A 16,387-nucleotide genomic window follows, 5' to 3' on the forward strand; every position below is an offset into this window, starting at 1 on the left:
AATCGCATCTTTATTTCTGGCTTCTGCTGAGATTGTTGATTAAAATTATGTGGCTCAGTCAGTTAGGCATCCGACTGGCTCAGGTCATGATCTCACATTTTGTGGGTTCAACCCCCGCGTCAGGCTCTTTGCTGACAGCTCAGAGCCTAGAGCCTGCTTTGGATTCTGTGTCTCCCTCTCTCTCTGCTTTTACCCCACTCATACTCTTGTCTCTCTCTGTCCCTCAAAAATAAAGAAACGTTAAAATTTTTTTTTAATTATGCACAATCTCTTTATGAGGTGATTGCCCAGGCACACTGGACAGTGATGTTCTCTCCAGAAAATACTTTCTCATTTTTTGCCATATGCATAGACTGAGAATTTTCCAAATCTTCAATTGTGGTTACTTTTTACTTAGCAGTTCTTTCCATTTCTTGCTCTCCTCTCACACTTTACTATAAGCATTAAAGAGAAACCAGGGGATAAGTTCAGCAATTTGCTTACAAACCTTTTCAACTAAATATTTATCACTCATAGGGCTAAAGACAAAGGAATTGTACCCAAGCACTGTACTTGAGTTCAAATTATGTTAATAATTCTGAAATCACAGTACACATATAATGGAAATGAACACTTAAGAAAATGAATGGCAATAGTGGGAGCCAGGTTTCTCATGGCTGGAGTAGGAGGAGGCAATGGGAGAAGACTATATTGATTCACATGGTAATGAATTAAAGTTCTCAACATCAATATGAATTCATGGTTAGCTTGCTATAGATACACATTCTTACATATAACAATATTTATGAACATGTCTCCTTAAAAAAAAAACAACAGGTCTAAAATGGAGTCACTTTTGCTAAGCCCCACCAAGACTTAATACCTAACCTAACTTCACTTTCAGCCTTTCTCAATAATAGAATTTTAAAACAATTAGTCTGGAATTTCTTGACCAGTACTAGTGAGGAAATCTACATGATAAAACCCCCTGCCTTTCCTTAAAGGAAGGTAACTTTCCCTGAAATAATGCACTCTTTTAACTTCCTTGTCCTATCCTCCTGCCTATAAACCTTTCCTTTTGTGCAACTCGTCTGAGCTCCTTCTATTTGCTAGATAGGATGCTGCTCAATTCATCAATTACTGAATAAAACCAATTAGATCCTCAAACTTACTCAGTTGATTTTTTTTTAATAGTATACACACAGGTTAGTATATGCACACATATTCTGCCCTGTCAGCGAAGAGGACCTAAAAGAAATGACATCTCACTAGCAATAAGCAAATCTAGTATCTACATCTTGGTTTCTGATACTATTTTCAAATAAAGAAAATTCAAAGAAAATTTCTCCTTGGAGAAATGGCTGATTTTAAGACTGGGGCAGAAAACACACTGGGTGAGCCTTGAAGCAACTGGTAAGTAAAATTGTATTGGATTATAACCCAAAGTATAAAATAAATATCCATAAGTCCATATAGGTATAAATGATTGGCTACGTAAATGGGTGGAAAGAGACAAATCACCGTGCAGAGTAATTAAAAATAATTTATATAGGTACTTTACCAGATGCTTCACTCTCAAGAAGGGGAGGAAAATTATCCACTCTTGACATGTGTGCTGTATACTTCCTTCCAAAGGCTGCAGTCTGAAAATAGTAGAAAAGAATAACTTTACATTGGAGAAGCCTAACAAGCACTACTTCAGCCAGATGATCAAAGTTGACATCAATCGTGATAAGTCATGTGAGTATGAGTTATCCTTGATAAGATATGATGAGAATCGTACTTTATCTGTTGTCTTCCTCACAAAAGCCTCAATACCAGTCTAGTAGTAAAAGACAAATTCCATCTGAAGAACATTCTGCAAAATATCAGACCAGTACTCCTGACAACTGTCAAGGTTATCAAAAACAAGACAAGTCACTAAAACTGTCATAGCCAAGAGGAGTCTAAGGGGACATGATGATGAAATGTAATGTGGTATCCTGGATGGGATTCTGGAATAGACAAAAAGTCAGTAAGTAAAAACTAATGAAATCTGAATAAAGTATGGACTTTAGTTAATGATAATGTATCAGTAGTGCTTTTTAATTATGACTAATGATCCAGACTAATATAAAATATTAATAATATAATTATTATGTTCTTATATTTATATTCAAATATAATATTTAAATAATATAAAATATTAATAATAGAGGAAACAGAGTATGAGGTATGCGGGAACTCTGTAGTATCTTTGAAATGTTTTTGTAACTCTAAAACAGTTCCAAAATTTAAAAAGTTCATTTAAAATAATCAATTAAATCCCTTCTCTCAAAATAAAAATATGTCTACCACAAACAGTTCAGTTAAAAAAAGCAGACTTAAAAAGATATTACAATAAACAATAATGATAGTAATAATTAAAATTTTCCATCAAATCCTTTTCAGATATTTATGAATGACTAGAAATTCCCAGAAATACCTTTGTCAGAGGCTTGCAATTCTGCAGCTGCCTTGCTGCATAAACTCAAACCTCTGTCAAGCTGGATAAATTTTTACTCTAGATTAACATTTTACTCTAGATTAATTCACTTATGTATCCATCTTTAAGTGACTTTGTGTATCTCATTATCTATACTAATTGTAAGATTTAGGACATTTTAAAAATTTATGCTCTAAGATCATCCATAATGTGCTATAATTCACTACTTATCATTATAAATGGTGAAAATAAAAACCTGTGTGGCTTGAATTGGTGCCCATCCTCCTTTGTCATAGGAGTCATGTCTGTCTTGTTAACACATCTGTACACACATCTGTGCACCTCTTGTAAATTTTGGTTAGTACTTTGAATGTTAGCCACATGGAATGTTAACTCCACAATGAATAAGAGATCCCTAACTCCATCAGGTCAAAATTCAATGTCCCTCCAAATGCTAAATTTTTGCTAGGTGGAGGCAGCCCTCCCAGTAGGGCATAAAGCACTAAGTCATTTATAAAGCCACATGGTCACTTAAATCTTTTGGGAGACAGAGTAGGAAGATGAATAAATAAATTAAACATAAAAATTTCAGTACTAGGCCTCCCCGAGACTGGAATAACTTGAAGACATAAAAATTTTTCTTACTCAAATTTTTACTTTTAGAATTCCAGTTTTCTCAGAAAACTATAATTTGATGAAAACGTGTTATTTGGTGACATAGCTATACATAGCATTTCATCAAATAGCAAAAGTAATCATAAATAGAAGTATAAAATTATGAAGAGATAACAATTTTATTTTTGTGATTACCAAGAAGGAAGCAAAGATTATGCACAATAAAAGAAATAATATAAGACATGTGTACAGTATAACAAACAGAATGGAGCTTACTCAACTGTAGTAATAATTTAGAAATGATATAAAGATGAACATGAACTTAATAATTACATACATTAAGATGACAATTTAAAAAACGGGCTTACATATACTAATGAGGGGCTTTTCTCATAATGCTTAGAGATGATTGATCAGCCTGCTCATTTGGGAAGGGGAAGAAGATAATTCAAAAGTGAGATAACCTATCCTCCATAGAGTCAAAGATCACAATTATGAACAAACCAGAGGGTTTTTTTCGTAGGGAACAATTAGCCCAGCTCTCTGAGACTTAGTCTTCACATTCAGGAATTTTAAGAATTGTTGCAATATTCAACAATTAAACAAGAAGCTTATCTTGCGCTCAAACAATTGTTTGAATTTGACAGTTTTTATTTTATTTGTTACTCCAAACTGGTTGTATATAAATTCATGAAAGCTAAATTTCTCAATTATGTCAAAACCATTTGGCATTATATTAGGCAATTCCTTGAGTGTTAATTTCTGCCTTTCTCAGACATTCCTTCTCCAGGTGCTGCCCTGACTTTTTCAACTAAGGCCAGTTAGATGAGCCATGCATAGAAGGCTTAGCTCCACTGGCTGGTGGGGTCTTGGTTAATTTTTGTTGCACTTAACCACCAAGGGTTAGTGCCTCATTTTCCACTAAACCTCAGGGTTTCTGTTAAACCCTTTCTTCTTATGCTCAGGATTCAACTTTTGTTGTTGTTTTCTGATCTGTACTCCGGTCTCCACCATTGGGATTTGATTGGTATCTCTGTCATAAGTTAATTAGAAAGCTTTATCCTGCACGTAAGAGATTCTTCCTCAGACTTGTACTACACATAATAACCTGTAAGAACTTGGTTATGCAGTAGGTTAAAACTGCTGTGACCAGTAGAGAAGAAAACTATGGTACTAACTTAGTTTGTCTCCTAAAATAGCAGTCTGCAATCCAAGTCTTAAATGGCGTGGATGGGTCAGGTTTGGAGTATATCAGTGTCAACATCTGAAACTCTGGCAAGGTGGGAAGAAAACTGGGAGTGGCCTGATTTAAAAGAGAAGAGCAAAAGAAGCAATGCTATTTGAGTCATGGCAGTGTAGCTCTACCTTATTTGAAGCAAAACCCTAGTGAGTAATAGGGATTAGAGCTACTTTGCACTTTGTTCAGAAGTGTTCCTTTGACTTCAATACCATTCTGAGACTGGACTGCATGGTTCATGACTTTAGAAGTATTGTAGTTGTTTATTTGACAGTCAAACTTTATTTTCCCAAAGAAATTATCCTTATTTGATTCTTCAGCAATGCTACTTTAGTTCACATGGCAGACAGTAAATGGTAAAGATACTTTCTGTGCACCAAAAGTTATGTTCTTTCCATAATATAGAGTTCTTGCCAGGATGCAGTGGCTAGGATAGGGACTACAGTCTCCAACCAATCTTGTGTCCAGATATGTCCATGTGACCTATTCTTAACTAGGATAATGTCATTTTACACCCGAGACTTGATTTAAAATTCATTATATATGTGTATATATATATATATATATATATATATATATATATATATATATATAGCAGCCTGTGGGAACCAGACTAGGTTCACAAAAGAAGAATAGAGAGGCATTTAAGCTGAACTCTCCACAACATACTCTAGGTTACCAATGAAAACAGGCCACAATAAAAATCTCTTCCAGGCAATTATTCAAGATACTCTCTCACATTTGATTCCCAAATCAGTAACTGAAATCATTTTCATAGCATCAGCCTCCTAGTTCCATCTTGCTAGATCTTACTCTGTGGCTATTCACTCCTACTGGCTTCTTTGGTACCCCAAGATAGCATTCTCCTTTTAGGACTCAGATATTTCCCTGTTCTGAATTCTCTGTCCTATGAAAGAATGAAACCAGTATCTGTATCTTTTTCTAAGAACAGAGTAAATGTGGAGGACAGAGAATTTAAAAGCTTTGATACAAGAAAATGATATTCTAGAATATACTGGCATTACTCCCAGAGAAAAAGATCAGCATAATTTTACAAGTTAACAATTGGAATCTAGGCTTTTGAAGAAATTAGTAATTAACATCAGAAAGCCACTTCCTTTCCTAGATTGGAGAAACAAAGGGATGAGTTTGTTTATCAGATACCAAAGTGTAGGGTCAAATGACAGTAGCTGTAACCACAGCAGGCCCAAACAGAGGGAGCAGGAAACAATGAGGAGATACAGCCACTGCTAGAGAAGCTCCTCTAGGTAGGGAGGGAAGAAAAAAATAGCCTAGTTGGTTCTTCCTTAGTTGCCCTCCAATCTCCATCAGTACTTCTAATTGGCCAAATCCAGCAGGAAGGCATCTGCTAGCATGGAGATCACTTAGTTTCCCTTCAAGTCTTTCTACTTAATAAGCTGGAGTCATTTAACACAAGAGATTGCAGTTCTCTTTAAACCATCAAAATAATAAAATTAGTCTGTTCATATAAAGGACTAGCTGCCTGTATTGGAAAGATATCAAATTATTTTTAGTTTGAATATCATAAATTATTGGGTAAACATATACAGTGAGAGTAATTGAGGAGTAGACTTCAAGGTGTCTAGAAGTTCTTTTGATTTAATTCTAAAAATTTCATGAAGGAAAAAATTATATTTTTCTTTCCTAAAGTACAGTAAGAAATAGTACTTATGCAGCACTTATAAATGCATTCTTTAAAATTTTTCTTAAGTTACTGTACCTCATCTAAAACTAGCTATGTGACATTTAAATTGTATTTATTCTGATGAAAATATTTGCAATAATTTAAAGAGGATCATTATTATGTAGAAAAAACAATAATCTTACTGAATTTCATTTAAAGTGATCTTTCAATAATCCCCTTAATTCTGAGAGGTGAGGACACAACTCTGTAGGAAGACCCTAATGAGTAGAGCCCTTAGGAAATTGGTAGAAAGAGGAAACCACTGCCCTCTAAAATTCCGCCTCAAATGCCAGTCTTACGGAATAGAGATAGAGTTGCAACATACAAGAGGTCACAGTTGAAAAAAGAAAATCACAGAACATAAAGGAAACAAGCCACCATGTATAAGAGTCAGCAGAAAATTATAAACAACAAACCTAAAACCACAAAGACATCTGATATTGTTATGTTTCGATACTGAATACAAAATAAGTGTGTTTACTATGTGAGAAGCAAGTTAAAAAAAACTGAAATCATTAGAAGAAAGAAAATTAGATATTGAATCTACACTCCATCTTAACCTAGAAGCTTTGACGTTATCGGTTGAAAGCTTAGAAATAATTCCATCTACACTGCAGAAAACTCAAAAAGTTCAGAACTAATATCAGGAAATAAAGTCACAGAGAAACAAAGAGATGGAAAATAATAAGAGATTATGAGACACAGAGAATCATAGTAGAAGGTCCAATCAACCTTTAAGTGGAATTTTAAAAGAACATATTGGAAACAATGTAAAAGGATAAATATGGAAGAAATAATGCTAAAAAATTATTATTAAAAAATCTTCATATAGAGGTATAAAATCCCAAGCAGGGTAAGAAAAATCTAAATCTTGATACACTGTTCTGCAGCCATATAAAATGTAAAAAATAAAATATTAAAACCATTGAGAGGAAAAGTTACATTACCTACAGGGAAACAGCAGTTAGATCAAAACTGATTCCTCAACATCAGCAAAACAATCAGAGAACAAATAAATCCACATATCAACAATCATAACAGACATAGGTACGATGACTTTCCAGTTAAAAGACTGGATATAAGTTAAATAAATAAGCAAACAAATAAATTCAGCTATGTGTTTATAAAAAATATGTACAACATAAGAACACAGGTAGTTTGAAATTAAAACTACAATTGAAAATAGTTGATATACCTATATTATTGTATTAGGGTTCTCCATAGAAACAGAACCAATAGGATATATAGAGAAGTAGATAGATATATGAAATCCATTATAGGAATGATTTGTGCAGTTATGGAGGTCAAGAAGTCCTACAATCTGCTGTCTGCAAGCCAGAGAACGAGGAAAACTCATAGCATAATTCAGTCTGAGTACAAAGGCCTGAGAAGCAGGAGTAGATGGGTTTCCCAGCTCAAGAAGAAAGAATAAGAATTTATCTTTCCTTTGCCATTTGGTTCCATTCTAGCTTCCCATGGATTGAATGATGCCCACTTACATTGGTGAGGGTAGAACTTGTTACTGGTCTATTGAATCAAATGCTAATCTCTTCCAGAAACACCCATACAGACATAGCCAGAAACAGAGAAACACTCATACAGACATAGCCAGAAATAATGTTTTAGCAGCTATCTGAACCTCCTTTATCCTAGTCTAGTTGATATATAAAGTTAACCGTCATAGTTACTATTAAAACACTCACAAAGATATAAGAGAAAATAGACATTAATATTGAAAGCAGTGCCAAAGAATGAGTCACTGTAACAGAATTTTCAGTTCATCAGGCAAAAATTAAAAAAAAAAAGAAAGAAAGAAAAATTAAAGTCATTATGTACCTAATAACCTAGATTCAAAAACTGAAAAATCAACCAATCCATTGTCATATTTGTACATTTTACCATCCTCATTCTTGACATATACAGATATAGAACTCTGTACACAATAACTATGGATTCCCACAGTATCTTCAAATTTATTTTTGAAACATTTATAAAAACCAAGCAGATATGAGAATAACAACAGCAACAAAAAAGGCTTAAAATTTTTCAAATAACATATATAATATAAAACATGGGGGGAGAGGATTCTTATAATCTGTATGTTATAATCTATACAATACAAATCATATGAGAGAGTGGTAGAAATATAACTTTGTAAAAGTACTTTGAAAGTAATTTGATCAATTTGAAGATAAACATGTTTCATGACCCAACAATTCCCCTCCTAGGTATACTTTTATTTATATGTAGCAGAAAACTTGTATAGAATGTTTATAGTATTATCTGTAATATCAAGAAAACTAGAAAGAACCCAAATATCAATTGGCAAATGAATGGAGTGCAGTATAGTTACACAATGGGATACTATATAGCAGTGAAATAAATAACTCATAATCATAAAAATCCAAATGTATGAATATCAGAAACATGTTGAGTGAATAAAGAAATATCAGAAAAATACATAGAGTATGACAAAGTTCATAAGAAGCAAAATAAAGCATTAAATTCTTTTAGGAGATACATATATGGAATAGAGATAGAAAAAGTTAAAATAATAAATATAAATTCCTGGTAAGAAATTTCTGGACTGGGGGTTCACAGGGGTTGTGATATAGGAAGTAAGTACAAGGACCTAGATCAGTATGGTGAATGCTCTATTTCTTATGTTGAGTGTTGGTTTTTCTAGGGTTTAATTATTAATCTTTACATTACATACTTGTCAAACATAAACTTTTATATACAAAATATTTCATAATTTTGACCAGAATGCAATATATGCAACTGCCACTTAGCACATAAAAAGATGTTCAATATCATTAGTCCTCAAGGAAATGCCAGCCCAAACCACAATGGGATACCACTTCACAACTATTTAGATGGCTATTATTAAAAAAAGAAAGAAAGAAAAGAGAAAAAAAAAAGGAAAGAAAGGAAGGGGAAAGAGCTAGTGTTGGTGAGGATGTGGAGACATTGGTACTTTCATGTATAGCTGGTGGGAATGTAAAATGTTGCAGTCCCTATGGAAAATAGTTTGGCAGTTCTTTAAAAAGTTAAACATAGAATTACCATATAATTTAGCAATTTTACTCCTAGGTATAGGTATACCTAAAAGAATTGAAAGCAGAGATTCAAACATCAAGTTGTATACCAATGTTCATAGCAGCTTTATTTACAATAGCCCAAAGGTGGAAACAACCTAAGTGTTCATGAACAGAAGTATGAATAAACAAAATGTGATATATACAATAGGATATTATTCAGTCATAAAAAGGAATAAACTTCCAATATATGTTATAACATAGATGAACTTGAAAACATGCTAAGTGAAATAAGCCAGACAAAGAAGGACAAATATTACATGGATTCAACTTATATGAGTACCTAGAATAGGCAAATTCACAGAGACAGAAAGTAAATAAGTAAACAGGAACTAAGGGAAGGAGGAAATGGGGCATTATTGTTTAATGGGTACAGAGTTTCTGGGTTAATGAAAAAGTTGTCGACATGGATGGCACTTATGGTTGCACAACATAGTAAATGTACTAAACACCACTGAATTGTACACTTAAAATTAGTTTAAATGGTAAATTTTAGGGGTGCCTGGGTGGCTCAGTTGGTTGAGTGTCCGACTTCAGCTCAGGTCATGATCTCACAGTCTGTGAGTTTGAGCCCCGCGTCGGGCTCTGTGCTGACAGCTCAGAGCCCGGGGCCTGTTTCAGATTCTGTGTCTCCCTCTCTCTCTGACCCTCCCCCATTTCATGCTCTGTCTCTCTGTGTCTCAAAAATAAATAAACGTTAAAAAAATTTTTAAAAAATAAATGGTAAATTTTATGTTATATATATTTAAACACAATGAAAGATTCTTCATTAAAAAAAAAGAATTATTCAGATCCAAAATATTGACAAGGAACAATCTCTCAGACATATTAAGTTAAAAAAAAGCAACATGTGGAATGGTGTATATAGACAATTGTACGGCTCTTAGAGAAAAAAGTGGGAGCTTCCTACACACATCTGCACATACATGCACACAAAGATATGTATACAGAGAGATTTTCTGGAAAGACACCCAAGAAACTGATAACTATGGTTTTCTATGAAGTGAGAGATAGGGTGGAAGAGTGATTTACATTAGATTTTTAATTTACTTACCACATATGCATCATCTTATTAAAAATAAAATAGATTTGAAAATAGAGACTTTTAGTCAATAGAATAGTAGGTATTTTGGAAAAATTAAACTTTTAGAAATGCACATGATTGATTGGATAGGTAAAAACCAGAGTTACAATACTATTTGACTGATTATTTTACTATTGTAAACATGTGACAGTTGGCATCTAAACAAAAACTCTGTCATTGGAAAAGAAATTGAGAAATATAAATATTGATTTAATAGGTATGAAGGATAAAGAATAAATGAAAATACAGAGATAAATTTCGGGGTCTGGTTGACTAAGAAATTGACAATCCCTTAATTATGATGAATAAATAATAAAGAAAATTCTCTGCATGTATAGATTCATTCCTCAAACATTTATCAAGCACCTATGTTGTGCTTCCAGACATCGGGCCAGCACTGGAACACAGAGTTGAGCAAACACATCTCCTACTATGGAGACACAGTTTTGTAGGGAAGACAAATGTGACTAGAAAATTACAGTGTAATAAAATAAATGCTGTGATGTCTTACCAATCGATGTAGAGAGAACACAGAGTAAGGGGGAATGATAAGAGCTTTCAAAGAGGGGTTACAATCTGAACACCAATCTGAGGGAGGATCTAGAACCACCCTAGACAAGGACAGAACTATCAAGTGTATGAAATGGGTTTGCATTTTTCAGAAGTGATGAGAACTTCACGGGTCTGGAGAGCAGAGTGTCATGTGGATAAGAGTGTAGGGAAGTGTTAAGTCTCCCAGATCCCCAAAACCAACACATGCAAAATGATAGTCCATGAGTTATCCACAAAAACCTGCTGCTCTTGCTAACTCAATAATTTGGTTTTAGGCATCACAGTCCCAAGCATATTCACTTGTGATTTATAGTTTTGATTATTTTGTGTTCTATGCCTTGCCAGCTTCCTCCCTAAGTTATATATATATATATATATATATATATATATATATATATATATACATTTTCTTCACTGAGGCCTTAAAGTCCTACTTGTTAAGTTTGGGGAAAGGAGGAGGTGATGAGTAAGAATAATCATGATTCTGTCTTTATGTTTCCAAGCAGCCTGAGGAAGAGGGAGGTTTTAGAGAAGATGGTGGGGACTTTTCAAAAATACATCCTTGAAGACCTCAGTCTTTCATAAGTTCTTATTAAGAGCTGTTGGGGGTGCTTGTCCAGGCACCCAACTACAGTGGTGAGAATGTCTGTGGAGTTCTCAGTCTGCTACCTCAGTGACAAGGCTGCAAAATGACATTACTCAAGTAATGAAATCAATACTCAGGTGAGGCATCAGTAAGTGATTGAGAGAATTAGCAGAGACATAGGAAAATACACTCGGTAGAGGATCACTTTGTGCAGCAAAAGTATTTTATTGTATCTGACGTGAAAATGTTTGAAAATGTTAATTTCCACAATTCTCAGCCTTCTTTTTTCCTCTCTCACCCTCTTCTTTTCTTTCTCTGTAGGGCAAACAGCATGCACTGACAGACAATAGAAATCAGCAAACATATTTATGACAAAGACCTAGTTGTTATAAGTACTGTCTTATGGGTGATAACAATAAAAATAATATTGATAATGGATAATATTTGAGAATGTACGGTGTTCTAAGTGTTTATTATGGTTTGGTTTGCTTTGGTTTTGCTTCACTACAAACCTTCAAGGTAGGTATCATTGTTACACCTATTTTTAGAGATGAGAAAACTGAGACATGAAAAGGTTGAATAAATTGCCCACGGTCACACAGCTAATAATGACAGAGCTGGGATTTGAACTAGAACAGTCTGGCTCCTGAACTGTTAAATGTGACACTATGAAACTCTTGAGTGACATCTGTTACTCTGAGCTAGCAAAGGAAACATGGGTATAGCCTCAAGAACCTTATTACAGAGAATTTTAATTGGTGAACAAATTTGTAGCGATGGGATCATACAGAGTCTATTACAATGGCCAAGATATTTATCTCCTAGATTGACCATTGAGATACTAGCTTTCAATATTCTTTCGTAACTTTATAAATTAATTGCCTTTGCACATAAAATCTCTGAAGTTAAAACTTTTTTATGAGGATCTTGGATATGCTACATTTTTATAATTAGAATTGAAATATACTAAGTATTTTTATAAAGAAACAGAAAATAAAATTTGGAAACAAATAATTCCCATGTTTTTGCTTATAAGACTCTATAAGTTATATTATGTCTTATCAAACCATAATACCATAAAACCATAGAAACCAAAATTGAAAAATCTTAGCTCTTCTTTTGCTTATCCTTTCTGCAATTGCTGTCATTATTTTTGGTTAATGGTCGAAAGGCAGCAGTAATCTCAGACTTTTAAATTTGTGGAAATCTGGGAAATAACTGCATACATTTACAAATGATACATTTTAATCTTTTTACACTTTTCTTCTCAGTATTTTTTTTTCTTTTCAAAAGGCCTTTATCCCTTTATGTTCGCTTGTTAGACACGAAGGTCTTTCAGTGTTTCAAAAATGCCACATGTCATGACGACATTTTATAAATGGCACATTTGCTCCCGTGACTGCATTTAGCAAAATACCCTCTTAGTGCAGTTCATGATTCTCACCAACGCTGACTGAGAAAGGGATGCTGTCATCAAAAGGTATTCATTATATTTCAAGAAGGCAATATTAAGTCAAAGGAAGGAGACCCATTTCATGACAATTTACACAAAGGAGAATGTCCTTGGAGACGGATGGCAGAGATTTGTAAAATGTATGCTATAATTAAAATTGTAACCACGGGTTCATGATTTTCTACAGATACCACGAGCTACATTAATTGACTAGGTGGAATTTCAAATGAGCAAAGTACTATAATCAAGATGAGGAGGGTTATAATTAAATGTGCTTGCTGGTAAGGGTCACCAAGTGAGACAAAAGTAGATTCTATTGGCTGTTGCTGTCCTTCAAATGATTTAGAGCAAAATTATGATGTAGCAACTTAAGCTAAAATATTGTCTTTAGTGATTTATTAGTTCAGAATCATAAAGGCATAAGGTGTGATGAACATAGGTAAGTGTGTAACATATGAAATTTAAACCACTCTTAAAAGGAGAAACACAGTGGAGAATTTTTTATATATGTAAACACATAAAATCTAACACATAATTCCCTATATATGATATATATTTTATAAAATATGTTTGTCATTAATATACATATTTATATTAAAATATATATAATATTAAAAGAAAAATTTTGTTCTATATATACTTAAATCCTAACCCACTGCTCCACTGGGAATATCGATGAATGAAAAATGTCAGTGTTCATGAGGGTAAGTACTCTTCCTTCTGTCACTTCATTTTTTTTTTCTTCCCTTTTAGTAAGAGGAGAGTATGTTGGAGAAAAGCCAAAATGTTCAGAGCTATTCTCACTATTTAATGGCTTTAAAGCTCCAAGTTTCAAGCAAATCTTTTCAAGAGCCCTTGGCTGAACTCATAATAGATGTTGATTCAAAGGAAGTGACAAAAGCTTGCCTAGTTGCCAAAAGTGTTTTTGTGGAAAACACGAAGAAGGCAAAGGAGGTGGAGAGTAAAATAGTATTCTCTATTCCAAGGCTAAATACAGGTAACCTTTGAACAGCATGGGGGTTAGAGACACCACGCCCCTTCCCCAGTAAAAAACCCACGTATAATTTTGACTCTCCAAAAACTTAAAAACTAATACCTACTGTTAACTTGAAGTCTCACCAATAGCATAAACAGTCAATTAACACATATTTTGTGTGTTAGATGTATCATACACTGTGTTCTTACAATAAAGTAAGCTAGAGAAAAGAAAATGTTATTAAGAAAAGTGTAAGGAAGAGAAAATACATTCAGAGTACTGGACTATATTTATCAAAAATATCTGCATATAAGTGGACCTTCACGATTCAAACCCACATTGTTGGGTGACTGTAGTCACAATTTTAAGTCTAAGAGAAAAGACTTATGAAATGTTTTTCTTTTTTATAGCTTCTTCTTTCCTCAAAACAACTTAAATGCATTTTAAATGTTGTCTTCGTCTTAATTCAGCACTTTTTGCAATTCCTTTATATTTTCTGCCTCTCTAATCTACTAGAAAGTAAACTACATGAAGGTTTGGATGATCTTACCTTGCTCACTGTGGAACTGGATGTAGATAGCAAGTGCTTGTATTAGAATACTGTTCCCCTTCATGTCTGTTCAGCCTCAACCTGTATTCCAGCCACAGGGGTCAATCAGCTTTCCCATCTGCAATTTGACAAGGCCTCACATTGGCCAGTACCACACACCCTCCTGACTCAGGACTTCCCTGCACCAAGAATGCAGCTGGAGGCACTGGCCTCCATCTTGGAGGAAACTCTTGGATGAATTAGAAGAACTCTCACAAGAGGGAGGACTTGAGGTCTGCAAGGAGTGGACCTTACCCAAAACTTTTCTGTACCACTTTTTATCCATTTATCTACCTCTTGTTCCAGCCCCTGTTCCATTCAAGAACCAAAATGATGAAGGTTTAACTTGCCAGTACTCACCTAGATCAGTACTACATATTTTGCCATTCCTACATGAAGGCCCTTCTAATGCTACAGTATGACTTCCCCAGGTGAACCCACTCAACCTAGCAGAAGCTACTGATGCACAAGCCAGAAGTGTGAGTTATTTAAATTTTTTTTTAATTTATAAATTTTTATTTATTTTTGAGAGAGAGACAGAATGAGTGGGGGAGGGGGCAGAGAGAGAGAGGGAGACACAGAAGTAGGCTCCAAAGTAGGCTCCAGGCTGTGAGCGGTCAGCACAGAGCCCAGTGTGGGGCTCGAACTCATGAGCTGTGAGATCATGACCTGAGCTGAAATCGGATGCTTAACTGATTGAGCCACCCAGGCACCCCAGAAGTGTGAGTTATTTAAACCTGTGGGGTAACCGCTGGCCAATGGAAGGCAGAATTCCATAGATAAATGTGTCTTCCTTTAATCCCTGGAGTGTAGAGTCCTGAGAAATATACATAAGTTTCCTCAAATTATCCCAGAGGGTTAAGCATTGGTTACCAGCAATGAGAGCCACCTTGATACTGCTCTCTTATTTCACTCCACTAATTCCTCATTTCTGCCGTCTAGCTGGGCTCACTTCTAAATAAATTACTGAATGCATACTTTCATCTCAGATTCTGACTTGGGGCCAACCCAAGTTAGGAAAGAGATCAACATATATTCTTTGAATGAACAAACAAACAAGTAAATATTGGTAATTCGGCACCTTCCCCATTCAGTTCTTTTTCTTTTTTTTTCTTTTTTTTTTTTTTTTACTTTCTCTTCTCAACATTAAATGTTGGTACTATCCAGACTTTGAACTTTCACTCTCTTTCCTTTTATGCAAATAAAATTCCCCTGAGCAGTCCCAATACACATCAAGGCTATGGCTAATCTCCATTCTGACAATTAGCTCTTGCCAGGTGCAGAAACTCCAGAACTGTGCATGTGTCAGTGTGCACATCAGCATATAGTGAATGCTGTAACTCTGTAGAGTATTCCCTACTGTTTTTCCACTTGAATACCCCATAACCATTTTAAACTCAATATATCCAAAGAAGAAATCATTGTCTTTCTCATAAAATCTACCCCTTTTCTGGGTTTCCATACACTCAAACCCACAAGTCAGAAGTTGGAATCTTTTTTTGATTCTGATCCATCACTACCATAACCAATTAGATACAAAATCCTATATACTAAGATATTTAAGAAGTCCATTCTATCTCTTAAATATAATGTAAATTTCTCCCCAATTAACATTTCACTACTTCCTTAAATTGAATGCTTATACTGCTACAACAACATTATAACCAGTTTCTCCAATTTCATTCTCACACCTGTATTTTGAAGATGTAGTGATTTTCCTAAAATTCTTATAATTTCCTTGTTTTAACTTCTTAGCAGTATCTCATGGCCTTTAGCTTAAAGGTGAAATTTCTTAACAAAGGTCCTTTATCATATAGGTCTTCCCTATTTCTCTCATTCTTTATCTTGTCCCTACACATACATTTTGTATCAATCATACAGAGCTCCCGAACAAGCCATGTTCTTTTCTACCTCTGTGTCTTTATACATCAGGGGTGCTTTTTCTAGAATAGCTTTTTTTCTCTTGTCCACCCATCTGATTATCTGTCATCATTCAAAAAGCAACTCCAGTCTTACTTCCTCTTAAAAATAAAATAAAATCTTTAAAAA

The 16,387-nt window shown here is 34.4% G+C and overlaps 1 long non-coding RNA gene across 2 annotated transcripts in view; it reads right to left on the reverse strand.

Moving 5' to 3' along the window:
* The window catches only part of LOC125164590 (uncharacterized), a 266,111-nt gene that overhangs the window by 208,478 nt on the left and 41,246 nt on the right, over positions 1–16,387 (reverse strand). For both annotated transcript variants that reach the window (XR_007151816.1, XR_007151818.1), the window contains exon 2: positions 1,541–1,622. This is a non-coding gene — a long non-coding RNA (uncharacterized LOC125164590). The remainder of the gene's footprint in view (positions 1–1,540; positions 1,623–16,387) is intronic.

This window comes from Prionailurus viverrinus, chromosome B1, assembly GCF_022837055.1.
Source record: "Prionailurus viverrinus isolate Anna chromosome B1, UM_Priviv_1.0, whole genome shotgun sequence".
In the NCBI taxonomy this organism is placed as follows: domain Eukaryota; kingdom Metazoa; phylum Chordata; class Mammalia; order Carnivora; family Felidae; genus Prionailurus; species Prionailurus viverrinus.